The 8,416-nt window shown below is 39.8% G+C and overlaps 1 long non-coding RNA gene across 1 annotated transcript in view; it reads left to right on the forward strand.

Moving 5' to 3' along the window:
- LOC131197497 (uncharacterized) overlaps positions 1-6,599 on the forward strand; it is a 31,424-nt gene extending 24,825 nt beyond the window's left edge. Inside the window, exon 3 of the long non-coding RNA XR_009154963.1 lies at positions 5,555-6,599. This is a non-coding gene — a long non-coding RNA (uncharacterized LOC131197497). The remainder of the gene's footprint in view (positions 1-5,554) is intronic.
- The last annotated feature ends 1,817 nt before the right edge of the window (positions 6,600-8,416 follow it).

Consider the following 8,416-nt stretch of genomic DNA (forward strand, 5'->3'; position numbering starts at 1 on the left):
GGGACAGAGAGTGCCGTAAGAATGACAAAGAATATTTCATTTTAGCAAAGTGCAAGAAGAGTCCCGAGGGAAGAGGGGTGGGGGAGAAGCATACAGAAGAGAAACGATATAGTGAAGAATAGGAAAGAAGGACAAAGCAACCTATGAGAAATTGTCTGAACCTGAATCCGCAGAAGTGACACGGCAGAAATAAATCTGGCGTGCCCTCTTCTATTATGCCTGTGTCTTCTGCATCTTGCAGAACATTCACATTTCATGACAGGCAAGTTTCTTTTGTTGGTATTTTGAAGCTATCAGAAAAAAGGAACTTAGAAATGCAAAGGTGTTGTCAGTAGTGACATTACATTCCAAACTTAGGCAGTCAGCCTTCAAAAAGAGGAGAAAGATCGGGGCATCACTGTCTGGTTCTTTTCCCCATCACAGCAAGATTGCACTATAATTAAAGTCAGAATTTCAAACACGCATAAGTGTTCTACATTCCACCTAGAAGCACTAAGGGAAAAAGACTAATATCAGGGAATAAAGCTTTCACTCCTCACGTGTGCTGTTTGTGAGCTCCAGATGCTGCCTGGAGAGCGGTAACAGAGAAGCTTAGAAATCTGTTTTCATTTTATTTATTTCCTTGATAACTCATCATTCTTTCCAGTCAGCATAGATACGCACAGCTCTTTCTATCCACTGAATTTCAATCTTATATCAAAAGACAGATAAAACTGGCTGTCACCTGCATTTCGTGGCAGCTCAGCCCATCTCACCTGATACTACAGTCCCCCCAACCGGTGATTTCATGTGCTCAAGGGAATATAATAGAGCCCTGAAGAACTCCACAGCACAGCTATGATGGGGCAGAAAAGAAAAAAAAAATGCCAGGGCCACCCTCTGGGATCAGCTGGCTGTATAAAAGACAAGCTGCTAAAGTTATATACCCCGGTATTTCAAGACAAACAGACTTAGAAAAGGTACATTGATCCATCTGGAATATTAAAGTCCCTGAGAGTTTCAGGAGAAGAATAGAATAGAATAAAATAGAATATAATAGAAGGGAAGGGAAGGGAAGGGAAGGGAAAGGGAATAAAGTCCCATCACCCATCCGTCTCCTGTAATAGCTCATCCCATAAGATGTTTCCAAAGGCATACCTATAAAATGAATTGAAATTGACCAAGAAAAGAAAACCACATGCTCATTTGCCTTGTTTAATAGGGCATATTAAACAAGGCAAATGTGATAATAAATTAATTATTATTAATTTATTAATTAATTCACTATTTATTATAAATATTTACTATTTATTTACTAATTATTAAATATGCTAATAATTGACTTTCAGTTGTTTCATCTTACAAATTAGGATTTTTTTCAGGAATGGGTCAATTATTCCCTTCTTAAAAAGGCTGATTTCACCCCTTTTTAAAGGAGGACTTTGTAACTTTTTGAGCAGATATCCCATTCCCATAAGTAACTAACCACAAAGAGCAGGGATCAAACACAGAATTAATTCAGCATGTATCTCCAGGATATATATAAAATAAATAAAAAACCCTTTTGCACTGTGTATTGGACTATCTCTGAGGCTTCTCTGCATAGTATGCACTTCAGGTTCTGTCTAGTATGGTAGATCCCTGCTTTTATGAATCTGGTGCTTAGTGCTTGCTCTTGTAGCTGCTACAACCAACGCCTCATTGCTGACATTTTAGTCAGGAAGCCCTTTCCAGCCACTGATAGGATTTCTCAATATCTACCACCTCTTGCCATGTCACTTCTTCTGCTTGATCTTTTTCCCACTTCTGCTGCTGCCTCAGGTATTCTCTCAGCAGCTCATATTTGGATGCCATATTACTGAAGTACTCCTGGATGCTCTGGGTTTCATCCACAAGAGTAGCTTTGACACTCACCAGGTCCCAACAGCCCTCTTTCCAGCTGGTGTACAGTCTCAGGGCTTAAGGTGGAAACCTCAATACATTGTGAGGACTTATTCTGAGTCTTCACATTGGTGGATTTCATGTCCTTCTTTGGCCAGCTCACTATTTCAGCAGGGCATCTGATGACTGGCAGAGCAAACATGGTGACATGGATCTTTATCTATTGAGTTGGCTCGTCAGGACCTGTCAGATCCTTTGGTGGTACTTGGATGTTGCTGTTTTCTTTGCCTCCTCCTCCTCATGGTTCCAATGTGACTGTGGGATACCAAGGTACTTGTAACTGGTCTGTATGTCCACTATGTGACCCTCTGGTAGTTCCATCCCATCAGTCTTAACTGCTTTGCCTCTCTTGACTACCATCTAGCTACATTGCTTTAGTCCAAATGACATCCTGATGTCCTCACTGTAAATCTTTGTCAGGTGTATCAGCGAGTTGAAATCTTGTTCATTCATTGCATACACCTTGATGTCATCCATGTAGAGAAGGTGGTTGATGGTAGTTCCATTATCAGTATTATATTAACCACAGACTCTAACTCATGACTGACAAAATGATAAATTTTGACAGTCATTAATATCAAAATGACTTGCAAATGAGTCAAAGGTCTCTGCACGGGTATACCTATTTCTTTCTCTTGACCAAGCGGCAACAACTGTCTCCCCATTAGAATAACCCCACTGAACAAGGTACCAAGAAAACAGGAAAGAGATTTTTTTTCCATCCTCAGAATCACAAAGGAGGCTCAAGAATAAACTCCTATCTGGATTCAATCAGACTTGGAATTAGTGTTCTCCACTTGAAGTATTATCCCATTTCATGGTTCTAGAGCAGGGCTGTCAAACCTGCAGCCTGCGAGCAGGATTCTTCACCCGCTGGCCATGCCTAGGCCTGGTTTAGTGAAGGGGGAAAAAGATATATCACGTGATGACGTGGTGACAATGCAAGTCTGACACCCCTGTTGTTGTTGTTGTTGTTGTTGTTGTTGTTGTTGTTATTATTATTATTATTATTATTATTATTATTATTATTATTATTATTATTATTATTATTATTATTATTAATTCGATTTCTATACCGTCCTTCTCCCGAAGGACTCAGGGCGGTGTACAGCCAAAATAAAAACAAACAATACAATATAAAATTAAAACAAGAATTAAAAAACTTATTACACAATTGACCTAAGATTTTAAAACATTTAAAATTCTAAAAACCCATTAAAATTCATAATATAAAGTTAAAACCCACAAAAATTTAAGCCAGCCCCACACGAATAAATAAATGTGTTTTCAATTCGCGGTGGAAGGTCCGAAGGTCAGGTATTTGGCGTAAACCAGGGGGAAGTTCGTTCCAGAGGGTAGGAGCCCCCACAGAGAAGGATCTTCCCCTGGGGGCCGCCAGCCGACATTGTTTGGCGGACGGCACCCTGAGAAGTCCCTCTCTGTGTGAGCGTATGGGTCGGTGGGAGGCATGAGGTAACAGTAGGCGGTCCCGTAAGTACCCAGGCCCTAAGCCATGGAGCGCTTTAAAGGTAGTAACCAGAACCTTGAAGTGCACCCGAAAGACCACAGGCAGCCAGTGCAGTCTGCGCAGGAGTGGTGTTACATGGGAGCTACGTGGAGCTCCCTCTATCACCTGCGCAGCTGCATTCTGGACTAACTGAAGCCTCCGGGTGCACCTCAAGGGGAGCCCCATGTAGAGAGCATTACAATAATCCAAGCGAGAGGTGACAAGAGCATGAGTGACTGTGCATAAGGCATCCCGATCAAGGAAGGGGCGCAACTGGCGAACCAGGCGAACCTGGTGGAAGGCCCTCCTGGAGACGGCCATCAAATGATCTTCAAACGACAGCCGTTCATCCAGGAGAACTCCCAAGTTTCACACCCTTTCCTTTGGGGCCAATAACTCACCTCCAACAATCAGCTGCGGCTCTAGAGCATATCGACAACTATGCGAGAGGGCATATAAGCATGATATTGGATTCCGAACAGTGGCCAGGGCTTTGACAGGAGCAACAATCATACCAACAAGAGAAGTGTCCACAACCCTCCATTAGCATAAGTCCATTATGGTGTGTGTGGACCAATTTAATAAAGTCTCCTATCACTGCAGAATAAAGAAGGTTCAATAAAGAATTATCTGAACGTGAAAAAAATAGTGAAATGATAAATCCTCTAATTCAGTTCACCATCATCCTGCAGTCGGAGTGTTTTGTTACATGTGTTGGAATAATTGGGATATAACGTACAACCTATTTCCCCTGCACATTTCCCCAATCTTTATCCATTGTAGCAAAGTACGGTACATCTAACAAAACTTTGCACTTTGGAAAGATGGGAATATTTCATTCTGAGTTTCAGATGGTAACTGATGAACCTTCACAAAGTTTCATGCTTTGGTAATTAATCTCATACAAATGACTGTTTGTCCCTTGAAGATAATTCAGAAGCTGGAATCACCTAGTTTGAGCTGTGGATTTTTAATTTTATTTTATTTTTAAAAATCTCTCTTGCAGATGTTGGAGTTTCGGATTTTGTAGGTATCATCTGCAGGCTTGACAGTTTTAATATTAAAATCCGTATGTGGTTTAATTTTGTACCTAACCATATTTAATGTTTAATATTTGCTATCAAAAAGTTTCTATTTCATTTTATTTGATAGTTACTAACCAGTGATATTCATTACTAGATGTACTGATGCCTGGTATTCCATGCAATGTCAAAGTAATTTTTAAATGTTAATCTTCACTGTCAGTCTTCTGCCAAGAATTTTTGTACGTCTTCCAGAGAACCTTCTGCATTATAGAGAATCCCCACAAGGCGATGTTAGACTTCACTTTATATGGTTATGAATTATAAAGATATCCTTAAGTACAACACAGTCATTCTGCAGTCTATAATACTGGTCAGAAAGTAGCTTGAAAAAATATGAGAAGCTATCAGTGCATTGTATATGATAATATCTACAATTGGCATGCAATAATATTTAACATGCAATAGTACTGATAAATGCTGTGGTGTTTTTTATAGAATTGCATTTGAGAGATAGCAGAGTGATTTGATAAATAACAACAGGTGGTTTCGCAGCTGAGAGCTTATTATATACTGGGATGAAAATGCGCCAATACTCAAAATAAGCCACAATTTTAAGACAATTTTTGTGTTGAATTGAAAGTGAATAGAATAGAATAGAATAGAATAGAATAGAACAGAGTTGGAAGGGACCTTGGAGGTCTTCTAGTCCAACCCCCTGCTTAGGCAAGAAATCCTACATCATTTCAGACAAATGGTTATCCAACATCTTAAAAACTTCCAGTGTTGGAGCATTCACAACTTCTGGAGGCAAGTTGTTCCACTGATTAATTGTTCTGTCAGGAAATTTCTCCTTAGTTCTAAGTTGCTTCTCTCCTTGATTAGTTTCCATCCATTACTTCTTGTTCTACCCTCAGATGCTTTGGGAAATAGTTTGACTCCCTCTTCTTTGTGGCAGATATTGGAACACTGCTATCATGTCTCCACTAGTCCTTCTTTTCATCAGACTAGACATACCCAGTTTCAGGCACCATTTTTTAAAAAAATATGTTTTAGCTTCCAGTCCCCTAATCATCTTTATTGCTCTTCTCTGCACTCTTTCTAGAGACTCCACATCTTTTTTACATCATGGTGACCAAAACTGGATGCAGTATGCAACAGAATGCAGCAAAAGTGAATGAAATGCATTCTTAAAAGAATAATGCCGGAGAGGATAGAAATCTCAACTTTAATTTCCTGATAGTGACTGGTAAAGGTACCTGAAGAGAAGAATCAAGAAAAAAAAATTGTGATTGATATTCTGCAGAATGGCTGATGGTCAGAACAGATTTACAGAATTATATCAGAGGTGGGTTTCAGCAGGTTCTGACTAGTTCTGGAGAACCGGTAGCGGAAATTTTCAATAGTTCGGAGAACAGGTAGTAAAAATTCTGACTGGCCCCACCCCCATCTGTTCTCTGCCTCCTGAATCACAGCTGATTAGAAGGAAATGGGGATTTTGCAGTAACCTTCCCATGGATTGGGGAGGGAATGGAGATTTTACAGTATCCTTCCCTTGCCGCGCTCACCAAGCCATGCCCACCAAGCCATGCCACGCCCACCAAGCCACACCCACAGAACAGGTAGTAAAAAATTTTGAAACTCACCACTGAATTACATGAATTAATTTTTGCAACGAATTGAGGAAATAAAGTCATATCTACTGTGTCTAATATTTCATTGTATCAGTCCTCATCCTTCTCCTCACCAACTTTCCAGATAAATTGGTTTGGGCAAAAGTACTTGAGGGCGAGGAAGGAAAGTAACACAGGAACCCATTTTCTCCCCAGAGAAAGCTCTCTGGCACATTAGCAGCCTAATTCATTCAGCAACCCTGTTCCTTTTGCTTTTCTAGGCTGCTCCTATCCTTTTGGGATTTACTATGTAATGGTAATTATATAATGATAATTTAGAGACCTACTTAGGGTGTGAAAGCTAGAAAACTCTTGGATTTTTATTTTTTTCAGAATTTGACCTGCAACTTCTCTCAACAACGTTTTTTTTCATTACTTTTTACTGTTAGTTTTAAATGTGATTTTCGAGTCCCTTAACTGCCTTTCATCATTCTTTCCAATTTAATATTATTTTAAAATGGAAGGATATGTTTAAGGTATTTTATCTTGCGCTGTATAAACAGAATCATGTAATATGTCACTATTATTTTAAGAGATTGTCACGGGGAAAATCTATGGGGTTGCTTAGAGTCACATAATCAGTTAATCCATCACTCAATCATTTTAATATTACTGTTAAAACATTTGCCACAAAACTACATTTATGACATGGTCCCAGATCTTCTATCACTTTTGAAACAAGGACTGTGTCTTTCAGGATCAACACCTTTCTTTGTGGTTAAACTTAATTCTAGACTTGGAAAATTCCTTGGTTACTAAATCTCCTTGACATTCAGATGGACATCTCAGTTTTGGCACTTATCCCAGTTAAAGGATAATGGCCTATTCGTTTCCGAGCAAGGCTATAAACGTAGGGCTACCAGTGGAGCACAGACAATATAATGTCTCTGATCTCTTGGCACTGCAGTAAGCAATCAATTGTTGTGTTTAAAGCTCCATTCTCATCTGCAATAAAGATTCTTTTTCTGGAAACCTTTGAGAGATGACTTTAGGGTTAAGCTTCTGGCCATGATTTACTACGGAGCTTCACTATGCAACTTGTAAACAGAAATGAGGCTGGACCAAGCAATTTTGTCAAAAAAAAACCCTCCCCCCAAAAAAAAACCCAGAATGAAAACAGATGAAAAAGAATTGGGGGGGCTCTTCCCATCTTCCTTTTCTAGGTCATCGCAAACACTGAAGAATGATAGTACAGAAAGCAAGGCGGTGTGAGCATCCAAGACAGTTGTGTCTCAGGATGAAGAGATTCCTCACACTATCAGGCAATTAGTACTAATTAATTCAGGCAATTAGTAGCACCTGGGCTTCTAGGGACACCTACACTCTCCCACGCATGCACAGCAGTATTTAAACCTGCATCTTATTTTCAGTGCTGCCAGCAATTCTGGTTCTCTTTTCCCATAGAGAATAACTCTTCCCTTCATATATAACTTGATCAGTTTTGTATGTAACCTTGGCTAGATTCCTCTTAGGTGCATTATTTTAGTAGGACAGCAACAGATACTTGATTCTCCTTTAGATCATAAATGCTTTCCTGCTTGTTCCAACTATGAGCAGGGCTTACGATGCCACAATTTAATGGGACAGCTCCTGTTGTATATTCAGAGGTGCCAGGTTCAATCCACAGCATCTCCAACGGAAAGGCTCAGCCCGGTCCTGAGACCCTAGAATTAGAGTTGAGAATAAAAAAGTACCTTGGATATAGCAGGCTTATATTTCCTACATAGGATACAAAATGGCTTCTCTTTATTCAGAAATAGTGCCTCCCTTGTGTCAAAAGATTTCTTGGCTCAATTCAGAGCAGACCCAGAAAAGTATATTCATTTTCCCCAAAGAGTAAAAACAAAATAACACAAACAAAACCTCTGAACTCTTCCTACACATCTTAGTCTCAATCATCAAAAGAATGACAAAGCCTGAATATCTGATTTCCATAATGTGTTTTCCATGATGTTTTTATGTCTCAACCAAGAAACTGAAGATTCTGCAGAACCACATTCCTCAGGGTTTTTGAGGCCAGTGTTGTATTCAAGATACTGGGACTTTTTACACAAATCCCATAGGTGCATCCTATGTCACTGCAACAGACCTGTCCTCTTACGGTTCACTGTTATCATTAGTCCTCTGTTCCTACCTTGCTTGCATATCTTTCAGAATCCGCTGACTAACCTACATGCCTGCCCCAGTAACACAATTATATGGCTCTCAGTTTCTTTGCTACTTGACTTCCTATTGGACAGTGTTACCTGTCAGGGAGCCTGTATCTTCTGCCAAGAGGTGGGAAACCATCTCTC

The sequence above is a fragment of the Ahaetulla prasina genome, chromosome 1 (assembly GCF_028640845.1).
Source record: "Ahaetulla prasina isolate Xishuangbanna chromosome 1, ASM2864084v1, whole genome shotgun sequence".
Taxonomy (NCBI): Eukaryota; Metazoa; Chordata; class Lepidosauria; order Squamata; family Colubridae; genus Ahaetulla; species Ahaetulla prasina.